We start from the raw sequence: 12697 nt of genomic DNA, 5'->3' as shown, positions 1-12697 counted from the left end.
TCAACCTCTAGTATTTAGAGAAATGCAAATTAAAATCTCACCGAGATTTCATCTCACTCCAGTCAGAATGGCAATTACCAAGAATACAAATAAAAATAAATGCTGGTGAGGATGTGGAGATAAATGTACACTCATACATTGTTGGTAGGCCTGCAAATTGGTGCAACCACTCTGGAAAGAAGTATGGAGATTCCTCATAAAATCTAGACTGAAACCACCACTTGACCCAGTTATCCCACTCCTTGGTATATACCCAAAGGATTTAAAATCAGCATATTTTAGTGACACTGCCATATCAATGTTTATAGCAGCTCATTTTACAATAATTGAACTATGGAATCAGCCAGGTGCCCTTCAATAGATGAATGAATAAAGAAAATGTAGTATATATATACACAATGGACTATTACTCAGCCATAAAGAGAAATGGAATTTTGGCATATGCCAATAAATGAAGTGAAATAAGCCAATAATAAACCAAAGGTCAAATATTTTCTCTGATATGAAGATGCAAATTCACAATAAGGGGGGGCGGTAGGGAAGACTAGAAGTACTTTGGATTAGACAAAGGGGAATGAAGGGAAGAGAGGAGGAATGGAAATAGGAAAAATAGCAGAATTAACAAGACATTACTATCCTATGTTCATATATTCATATACAACCAGTGCAATTCCACATCATGTACAACCAAAAGAATGGGAAGATGTACTCCATGTATGTATGATATGTCAAAATATATTCTATTGTCATGTATAACTAAAAAAGAACAAACTTAAAAAAATAGAAAGAGGTCAAGTTCCTCATTGTGCCCCACATATTCTGTGATTGTTCATATTTATCAGTGGCTTTAGATTGTACAATGCCCAAACACAAATACCCATTTGAAGGTCTGTTTTCATATATCATGAGTATATAAAGATTCCTTGTGCCTCTTATTTATTCAGCTCTTCTACTTAGATGTTCATTCGTTCCCTTCAATAAGTGATAAACATCTGTGAAACCAATGCTCAGGCCATTTGTTCACATAGCAACACTAATGAGGTATCTGTTCCACTCCATCTTGTTCTACTAATTCTCTATCCCAAGTTCTCCATCATCCTGCCTTTGCATTTTTATTCCCTTGTGTTATAGACTAAATGTTTGCATTTCCCCCAAGATACATATGTTGAAATCCCATCCCTATACAGTGACATCGGGAGATGGAGTGTTGGAGAAACGATTGATATTATGAGGGTGGAACCCTTGTGAATGGATCAGTCCCCTTAGAAGACTCATGAGAACTGACTTCCCCTCTCTGCTCCCTACTACGTGAGCATAGAGCAAGAGTCAGCTGACCTGTGGAGGGCCCTTCACCAGAAGCTGATCATGGCCCCCTAACCTTGGATTTCCAGCCTCCAGCACTCTGATATAAATTTATATTACTGATGAGCCATTCAGACCATGGTATTTTGTTATATCAGCCCAACCAAAGATGCCTTGCTTTTAAATAATAGTGTTATCATATATATAAGCTCAAGCAATATTTTTAAGCAATACTTTTATACTGAGATATTTTTGCATATTTTTAAAGGGCCACTGTGTTGGTACAAGGGAGGTAACTGAGTGTTAAGGCACTTTTCCAGCATGTGCAAAGACCTGACTTTGGTGTCCAGCACTCCAAAGAGAAAAAAAAAAAGCATCACATCAGTATGTTCTTTACAATTTCTGAGATTTCCTTGACTCTCAACAATAACTATGATATTCTTGTTGCATGTAGTTGTGACTTATTCATTTTTGATACTGTATAACAACACATTTGTGAATGACTTTTTAAGCCATTCTCTTCTTGGTAGTTATTCACATTTTAAAGATTTTTTTTCTTTTCATTGAGGAATTATGAACAATGTTGTGATTGACATTTTTATACATGTATCTTCTAGCACACATTGGCCAAGTATGTCACTTGAGTTTATATCTAAAAGAGGAAATGATAAATCATAAAATAAATGAATGTTTATTTTCACAAGATAATACCAAATTGTTTTTCCAGAGTGGTAATACTATTTATCCTTTCCCCAAAAATGTATGAGAACTTATTGATCCACATCTCTCCCACAATTGATATTATCAAACTTTTCATCGTTTTGTTCAAATGCATGTAAAATGACATTTTCTTGGGGTCATGATTGGCAGCAACCTGACTACTGAATAAGTTAGTTATTTCTTTATAGGCTTGTTTTCTGATGGCTTTCCAATAGGTTTATTAGACAATTGTACTAAGCAGCCTAATAGAGAGTAATTGATTCTGGATGGAAAGGCGTTTCTAAACAAAGACATTGTAATTAGGTTTCTAGACTGTTAGGTTTTTCCATAGACACTACAGTTAGAGAACTTTTTTTGAACAATTTGGCCCAAATCACTGATTGACTTGCCTCTGCAGGGTGCTGACAGTTTTACCATCTTATAACTCCAGCTATTCGAAAGTGGGTGTTGGTCAATCTCAAGGACAAGGGATATTTTCAGAATGTTGCTGATCTTTTCATTTACATATAGAAATTAGTTCCAATTTGTTGGAGGCTTAACTTTTTGAGAAAATAGAACTCTTTATTTGGACTTGAATTATATCAGAATCTGTTCTTAGGGTGGACATAGACTTTTAAAAAAAATATTTCTTGTGCTTTAAAATGTCTTTATGCTTCTTTTGGAACTGAAATACACAAATCAACGTTACAGACCTTGAAAAAGTTATGAATTTCTTGTGTTTCCTATTGTGAATGGATTCATTTAATTCCTGAAAGACACACTGTTTAAAGAATGCCACTGGATAAAAGCTCCTTGGGAAGCTATAAATCACTCTTCTACTAAATGCCATATGTAGGGGTAGCAGAGGACATCTACAATTCATCCCATGTTCTCCATATGGAAATACAAATTATTCTTCAACCTATCTGAAAGAGTCTTGGGCCATGGCCTGAGATGTGTGTTTTCTTCCATCAGGTATCAGGTATCAACACACTCTCCCATTTTTGCTAGGTGTCAGAAATGAGAGAACAGGAAGTGAAATATTGAAAAAACAGAATCACAAGAAACAGTTGGTTCCAGACCAAATTCAAGGGATGCTTCTATACATTGCTTGGGGGACCTGTGGCATCTCGCCCAGGAAAATGAGGATATATTCATATCTTGAATGATAATATAGTCCCACTGGAGAAAAATGTAGAAATTATGTAGTCAAAACCCAATTACTAGCATCTCAAAACAAAGAGCTTTCCTTTTTGTAATTAGTATTTGCTCTTATTTTTGGCAAAAATTAGCGATAGATTTGTTTTGGGAACTCATTTCAACTGTATTTTACTATGTACTAATCAGCACAGAATTGTTAGGTTGTTTTGTAGGAAATGAAAATTGATGTTCCAGTTGCATCTCCTCACAGATCTCCTCACAGACCAACTTCAAATCAGTTTAAACAATAAATAATCCTTAGATGTGTTATATCTTTCATTTTATGGTTTATAACAGCCAAATGAAAACATTTAATCTGTATCACTTAAATATCTAACTTCTCCAGTTTCACCAGTGGAGACTGGTGATTATCCCTGATATAATTATATTTTCATCCATCAATAGAAATTGACCCTTTTATAAATTGAATAATTCCATAAAATGGATTAGAGGATGTGCATTCATTTAAAGTGTCCACTACTCATGCACAACTTTTTTTAAAGCATCTTTAATGTATATAACATGTTATCTTTGGTAGACAAAAGGACATCCACCATAATACCAGAGTGGTAGATGGCACGAACTGAAGAGAAATAATTGGAGGATGAGTCGTTAATCACAGCCACAAGCAGAAATGGGCAATGGAGTGCACATACCTGGCAATCACTCTCCAAATCATATAAAATACTAAAATCACATCCAAAGAACCAAACAACACGATTGACACCAGGTCTGTGGCGAGGTATGCAGCCAGCACTCAGAAAATTCCCACTTTGAGTTAGCCCCCAAGATTCTCAGCTTAGCCAATCAGTCAACAAACAAGTACTGAGTCTTCATCAGAAAGCCATGTGGAGGAAAACAAACAAACAAGCAAACAAACAAAAATCCTACCCTTAAAACAACCTATATTTTACTTGAAAAAGCATAAAAAAATAGTTTCAACTTTTAAAAAATTGTAGATCCTTTTTCCTTTTGTCCTTCAGCAATTATGCTTATCACATATTAAATGCTAGAAGTGTAAGAAGTCCCATAGGGTATAAAAAATATCAATGATAGAATTCTTCTCTCCTGGAGAGATTTTAATGTCTACTAAAGAAGGTAAATGTATGTGCACAGATTTCCAGAATGCGGACACGGGTTTGGGTTTGGATAAAACGGATGATACATTTAAAATGTTTAGAACAGTGCATGACATATAGAATATAGAATAACTTGTTAACTATCATTGCTATCAGTCGGATAGTTAACACCCCCCAAAAAACATTCACTAGAGGCTTAGTTCCCAATTTGTTACCATTGGGAGGTGGGGAAACCTTTAAAAGGTGGGATCTAGTGGGAGGTCTTTAGGTCACTGGGGACATGCCCTTGAAGGGGATAGTAGGACTCTTGGCTTTTTTCTCTCTGGCTTGCTGGACATGAGGTGAGGGGTTTTGCTCTTCTACACACTCTGTACTGCCTCACTTCTGGGTCCAAAGCCATAGGGCCCATCATGAACTCAAACCTCTAAAACTGTGATCCAAAATAAACCTATATTTTTTACAAGTTAATTATCTCAGATATATTGTCATAGTGATAGAAAACTGACTAACACAATTATTTTTAGTTGTTATTAGCTTCATTAGGGTTAAGACTACATACATGTGCGATGGTTTAATCAAACAGAGGAGAGAGAGAGGGGCATGGCTTCTTCTGTAAGTTGACATCCCTGTTTCCAGGCATGTTTTTAGTGTCTACCTCACTTCTAAATTTCAGATCTCTCTTCTCAGCTCCCATGGGTGACAGCAGATAGGCAATTTAAGTGGAAGCAAAGAGGGCCTAGGCCGTTAGCAGTATACGGAAAGAGAAGACCCAGGACATAAGCATGAAGATCCCCTAAATTTCAAGAATAGAAGAAGGAGGAGGAGGAGGAAGAGGAGGAGGATGAGGATGAAGAAGAGCTAAAACATTCAAGTATAGGAAAATATTACTGTTGCCAAAGTGAAGTTCAAGTTTTAGGGCACAGCAGAGGCATCTAGTCAGAAGTCTTCCTACCTGTTACAGAATGAGTCTTTTTTCTACTTTGAAGCATACCCAAACATAAATATGATATTTTCTCTGCAGCTCAAAAAAAATACAGTAATAAAGTAACTTTTTTACCCAACATTGCCTAAACAATGTATATCTCATCATTCCTGGAACTCATGGGATTATTTTAGATACACTTTTCATTAGCAACCACCAGCCATTGTGTAGTGATTACAGTTCTGCCAACAAGATCAGCAGCTGGTGAGGGTATTGCTGCTTACATTGCAGAGCTGTGCCATCTGTTTAGGCAGTACAATATGCAGGGTTTCTTAGGTGATATATTTCATGACCATTTCATATGTAGAATCTGTGATGAATCCTCCTAGCAAGGTCCTTGGAAGAATCAAAATTGGCATTTATTATGAACTTGAAAATGAACCTATCCTATGAGAAGATACTGCTGTGTATCATTGAAATTTAAAGAACAGTGCCTCATATAAAAGTCTATACATAGAGGCAGAAACCTCGATACTGGGAGCTGCTAGCTATAATCTATAAAATCCTATAACCAGGAACATTTAGATTCATGGTCTTGAACCTCCACTCTTAACAGACTTCTTCTCCTTGTGTTAATTACCATTTCCCTTCCCTTATTCCTTCAGAGGCTATATTTAAAATTTCACTTCTCCCTAAAACCTGACTTGATGCCTCTTCCTTTCCCATACAAATGGACACTGTGTTCTACTTGATCATGTGGGTGAGCCCATAAAACAACAGTACCTTCTACCTTAGTCTTTGTGTTTCTAGAGTGTAATCTACTTCCATTCTTCCAGAATCTTTGCCTTTCTTAGACAAAAAGAAGTTTCTCTTTCTGTTTAAAGCTCCCTCTGTTTCTCTCTTCTGTGAATTAACAATTTCTCAAGGACCTCATTTCTTTTCCTCCTCCTCTTCCCCCTTCTCCATCCATCTTTTCTTCTCCTCTTCCTTTTCTTTCTCTCTCTCTCCCCTATTATTCTCTTTTTTCCCCTCTCTCTTGAATCTTTCCTAAAATTTATGTACATGTTGAAGTGCATATGGAGAGTTAAGTCTCTCCAAACTGATCAACGAAATACTTCTTTTTTATTTTTTATTTATATATGACAGCAGAATGCATTACAATTTGTATTACATATATAGAGCACAATTTTTCATATCTCTGGTTGTATATGCAGTATATTCAAACCAATTCATGTCTTCATACCTGTACTTTGGATAATAATGATCATCACATTCAACATTTTAAGATTTTTTTTTTAGAGAGAGAGAATTTTAATATTTATGTATTTTTTTAAGTGTTCGGCGGACACAACATCTTTGTTTGTATGTGGTGCTGAGGATCGAACCCGGGCCGCACGCATGCCAGGCGAGCACGCTACCGCTTGAGCCACATCCCCAGCCCCCACATTCAACATTTTAATTACAGTCACATTTGTGATTAATGATTAATTAATCATTAATTACCCCATGCCCCCTGCCTTCCCCTCCAACCCCTCTGCCCTATCTAGAGTTCGTCTATTCCTCCGACGCTCCCTCTCCCTATCCTCTTATGAATCAGCCTCCTTATATCAAAGAAAACATTCAGCATTTGGTTTTTAAGGATTGGCTAACTTCACTTAGCATTATCTTGTCTAACTCCATCCATTTACCTGCTTCTTTGTGACCCCAGATTCCCCTCTACCTTCACTCATTTTACTGACAGGCTTCTTGAAGAATTCCCTGCTTCTTGCTAGCTCTACTTCCTAAGAAGCAATTTACTCCTTACCCTGCTGTGATCTAGCTTTTGTTCCCTGACTCCGCTGGAGCTGCTCTCACAAAGGTCATCAAGGACTTTCACATTTCCAACGCTGATGGATAATTGTTAGTGCTTATCTGATATGACTGTCTGCAGCACTTGACCCACTCAATTGCTTTCTCCCCATGCTGAGAGCTTCTGTCATGTCTCTTGGAAGCACCATGCCCCTTGGCACTCCATAAATCCGTAGCTTTCAGACCCCCTTGGCTTTCATGTGGCTTGGTTTTCTTCTCCTACCTTCGTTAGACTGGTACCCTGATTTGAGACTACATAGAACATTCCATTCTGTGCTTCCACCAGTGCTGCCAAGATATTCAATGATCTGAACTGCCTTTCATAAAAGCAGCAAATAATTCAGGCCAGAGCCCTAGTCAGTAAGAAATATAGAAAAGCATGTAGGAATGGGTGTGTGCTCTATAGCAATAACGTAGGATTAAATTTTATGAGTAATTAAGATGTGATACTCATTTAGCTCTCCATTCAAGGTCACTAGAGGTGAAATGATGAAATGGCACATTGTTTTGTAAGGGTGCTCATAATATGTAATGTGTTATTAGGGACATGTGTGGTTCAAAGCAAGCAGCTTAAGCAGATGTTAAGTAAAGAAGGACAGGTAGAAAGCAGCCCAACCAGGGACATAGATGTTATGACAAAACAGTGGTTCTGTGCATGAAAAATGAGGGGAAAAATATGTTGGAAGTTGTGAAAAGAACATGTGGGAGGCCTCATAGCCTGAAATTTTGAATCATTAGGCCTGAGGGATAGGGGAAAGCTCTCGTGTAATTTTGATGAAAATTACCAGTTAAGAATCATTATGCGAAGGAGTTTGGATTTTAGAAGTAAATTATATAACTAGAATAATTGACATAATTAAAAATTCAGGATTACCAACTTCAACACATCTCTCAGCACCACTTAGCAGTCTAAACACGTATCTCCACAACGTTTCTAGCCTCACTTTCCCTAAGTTCCAGCCTCTCAGTACAGACTTTCCTTTCCCTTAACCGTATCCACACACTGTCTTGTATGGATATGTCTCTTCCCCCGCCCCATAACAACAGAATCAACATTTCTTCCCTTTCTAAGATTCACCTCTCTCCCTGTGCTGTGGGTACCACCCCCTCCCACTCTTTCAGGAACCTTCTTTTCATTAGTTAAAAAAAAAATCCTTATATCTGATTCTTCAGATTACCTCTTTTTTTTCTGGTAGATCTTTCTTTATCAGCATTCGAAGATGCTAGCAACTGTAGCAAACTTTAGAAATAAACAAAATTCCCTTTCTCTTGCCTCTTCTCCATAGCTAAAGGACTGAGAAAATTGCTTGCTTCCTGCTTCTTATGAACTTTTCAACTGATTTCGTGCTAACTTTTCTCAGTATGCTACTAAAATTCTTGCTGAGGTCAATCTGTAGCTGACCATTCTGTGGCAGGACTGAAGGGAGACTTCTCAGACAGTTTTGACCTCTCAGCAGTATTCCACATCAACAGCTCCTCCTAACTCTTTGGCAGAATCTCTGTTCTCGGCATTTACTTCATCATGGAACCATGATTCCAGTTGATGTCAGTGTTTCTCCTTCTTTAGTTCCTTCTCCATACACTTTTGTGGTTCATCTTTCTCTATTTAATCTCTAATTGCTACAATTTTCCATGGCTCTGCTCTGAGCATTCTTTCTTTGTGTTCAGCACTTGCTAACTTCTCTTCTACACTCATCCTTTTAAATACTGTCTCTATATCAGTGGAAGTCAGATGTTTGACTTCTCTAGACCTTTAATCTAAGTCCAGATGTGTATTAACAAGTACCAATTCAAACCTAAGAGTGCTTGTGATTGTCTTTTCAGTATCCTTTTCTACCCACGTTGTATCATGATCCCAAAACCTAGATGTTTTCAAAGCATTAGAACTACTGTATTTATCAGTTGATGTCTTTTCTATACCTAAATATATCCTAAATGTACCCACTTAGCTTGGATACCAGTTTCCTTAGAGTCTAAGCCACTGCCTTTTCTTGGCAAGAACACTAAACCATAAAATCACCCCCTTCCAGCCTTGAATATTCAGATTAGTTATTTGTAAATACAATTAGAATGTGTCTTAGAAACTTCAATTAGGTTCTTTCTACCTTACAGTTTTCACATGGAAGCCAGATCATCCCTCTGGAAAGCTCTTCTTATATGTCTCCCCTGTCTTTTCACTACCCTTTCCAATTTGCAATTAATCTCTATTCCTTGAAGGCAGAGTTTAAGTGATCCTACCTCTGAAAAGTTCTCTCTTTACTCTCCTTGCTATGTAAGGGCCTAGTTATCATCTTTCATATCACCCCCTGCTCTTCCTTTATGCCTCTTTTAATAAATTATTCCTAAACATTGATATCTATAGTTATCTGTTAAAAGCCACTTCTTTCATTAGACTGTAAGCTCCATGAGGAAAGAGAACCAAATCTCTCTCTTGCGAATACCATATGCCCAAAATAAAATGCAGCATTTGGCCTAGAGTAATAAATAATACCTATCAGGTTCATTGACAGGTTTTAAGCAGATTCTTTTGATGCCAGTAGTGGAATCAGGAAGGATGGAATTGAAAGAAGTAACCCTTCAGTAATGGAAACGTTCTGGAGAGACAAGGCAGCAATCCTAGTAAGACATAAAGAGAAATTGAACCAAAGCAATGTCCACGGAAATGGGAGCTAAGTGACACAATTCAAGGATGGTCAGGAGATACTGTGGAAGGAGATTTTGACCAAATTAATTTGATTATATAAAGAGAAGAAAGAGTCAAATGACACCCAAGATTATGGTGCCAGCAGCAGAGAATACTAATGCTATTTGTAAGGTCAGTAAAATACAAGGAGAGCTTTGAGACTGAGAGTGTTAAAGTCCCTGTGATGCATCTGCAGCCAAGATGTCCAGCTGTCATTGAGATACACATGTGAATAGACCAGAAATTGTCAGAATCTGAATGCCAGAAAAGCAATGGAAAAAAATGAATTATAATCTGTAAGCTCTACTTTCTTTTACAACCTCACTAAAACGTCAGAAAAGATATCTTTAAGGAAATATACACACTAGACCAAGAATAAGACAAACGAAAATGACAGAGAAAAGAAATGTTAACACATCTGGAAAAGATATATTTTGGTATAAAATAACTTAAAGAAATGGACATCAAATTTGTCAAGGAGATACAATCAACTGAACCTCCAAAAGTGGTAAGAAAATTATGCAAAAACAGAGATGATGGGTAGGGTTGGAAACCAGAGGATCAGCAAAAATTTTAACATAGCCTTATTTTATTTTTTATTATTTTGATTTCTTGGTAATGCTTGATTTGTTCATTAGAAAAAGTTCTTCGGTACAAAAGAAGCTGATTTTTTGTTTCTAAGAGTTACAAACCCTCTTTGAAAAATTAAATAAAACTCAGAACATGGATTACATGGAACTATTTTTCTCAGAAGCACTTAAATGAATGAATAGGCCACAAGAAAGCCATCACATGCACATGTGGACATTTGGTACTGTGACAGGGTCATAGGGCCTGCCGTCACAGCTTCTCCCAGAAGACACTCACTGTGGGGACATATCTGCATTAGGGCACAGAAGTGGGTTCCTATGAAGACCCAGGGGTACACAAGGTGTAGAAGACTCACATCTACAGTAGAATACTGATGTCATCCAACTACATTATAGACTCTGTCTGGCAGCTAAACTGGAGTCATAGAACTTGGGGGTGAATGGAGGGCAATTATGGTGTAGGCACTGTGACCATAGTGCCCAGCATGGCCTGTTCCCACAGTGGCCACAGGTACTTTGGCACCACAAGGTGAAAGGCAAGAAAACCATGGTAGCATCACTTGCTCTTGATCCAGAAGACCATAGGCCACATCCTGTAACCAAGGACTGGTGCCAGGGTCCTTCTCTTGCTGAGGGAGGCAGGCTGCAGGAGGCCAGTGACAGCACTGGCTGTGTCATGGATCAGATCCCCAACTGGGCTCCAGCTTCTGGATGGCGGATATGGAAGCCTTGTTCCCAGCACTGAGCTCTGGCCAAGGTGTCTGGGATGAAACCACCTAATTGCTGTGCTGATTCATTCATGTACACAAATCAAGAAAAGGACAGTTAAGACACATGTGGTGTGATCTCTTAGAACCGTGATCAAAAGAGGAGAATTAGCAGCTCTCCTAGGTAAAGAAGTTTACTTAGATGTCAGAATCGCCTAGTGATTGTAGGAAACTGGACACCTGGCTGCAGAGCACACCATTGCCACAGCAGGAGGCCAGACTGGCTGCTTAGTTCGCTTGCTGGCCACTGTGCTTTGAAACATTTTATTAATCCAGGCTGTGATTGCAGGCTTCAGAAGAATTGCTCTGGAAGCTAAAGACCAGTGTGTCCTTTATTAAAAGCAATGTTCTGGGAGATTCCAACAGACACTTCAGCACTTTAGTGCTTCCCAGGGAGGGTGGCTGCCGCCTTCCCAGGCTTGGCCATCTGAACAAGCAACTGACCTGAGTCCCGACCAGTGAGACCCTGGCAGTGACAATAAGAACCAAATAAGATAGCCTTATTTTTGATAAATACTTCTGCTCAGCTTGAGAAAGAGATTAGGCTTTAGTATGTAGAAAAATCAAATCAGAAATGATACAAGTTGGGGGACAAAAGTAGGGTAAAAAGCAAATTTAAGTATTCAAGCTGAACCAAGTGGAAATTAATAACTCTACGTATTAAATTAGAGGTTACTATCAGTCTTCAAAAAATTGAATTTCAAGTATTATCACATATACATATCTGGAGAGATTTGAAATTTGAGAATTACACATTGAAATTTTATTATCCCCACATGAACAACCTAAAGCAGATCCAATGTTCAAGAAGCCATGTCCAAGTACACAGTGTCCATTATGGTCAATATTTTTGGACCCTAAGGAAAAGCAAAAATTTGAAGAGACTATTCAACATTTAATACTGAATAGACAATGAAAGGAGAAAAACATTATTAAAATAATAACACTAATATTCCCAAGGAGATAAAGAGAACTATTGTATCCTGGAGACGAAACATGGTACTGTAGAATGCCGCAGTCTGGCTGGGCACAAAATCACGAGCCACTCAAACAGGAACAAACTTTATTTTTGAAACTCCCGCCAATGCCCTGTATGCTCCCGGGAAATATGCCGACCCACACATGCGGCGTTCTCTCAGGGCACACTCCCCAACAGGAACTCCCTCCTCCGGAATTCCCTCCTACCGCACTTTCCCAACCAATGGGAACTCTTTGGGAGTCCCGCTAGAGCTACAAAGTAGCAGGCCGAGGTGGACAGCAGGGGTCTAATATCCATTTGAATGCAGATCTTAACATAATCATATCATCTCAATGGCTTGCTGGCATCACCTTTCAACCAAAACTGCCATGCATCATTACTATTTGGCTATGGCTCTTAGCAGTAGAACAAAATTCAGGGAAAAAGAAAAAGTTCCTAGAAATTAGAAAATATAGCTAAACTTAAAATAATTAAAGAAGAATTGGAAATAAAGTCAAGGAGCAAATGAAAAGATAAAAATGTAAAAATATGAGGAAAAACAATTACAGGATTAACACAGAAATCTTATTAGTTGATTACAAGGAGCTCTACAAAGAAACAACAGGAAAAAAACACGGAGGGAAAAAAT

This window comes from Marmota marmota, unplaced genomic scaffold, assembly GCF_001458135.2.
Source record: "Marmota marmota marmota unplaced genomic scaffold, marMar, whole genome shotgun sequence".
In the NCBI taxonomy this organism is placed as follows: domain Eukaryota; kingdom Metazoa; phylum Chordata; class Mammalia; order Rodentia; family Sciuridae; genus Marmota; species Marmota marmota.
Note: the sequence above shows the minus strand (reverse complement) of the source record.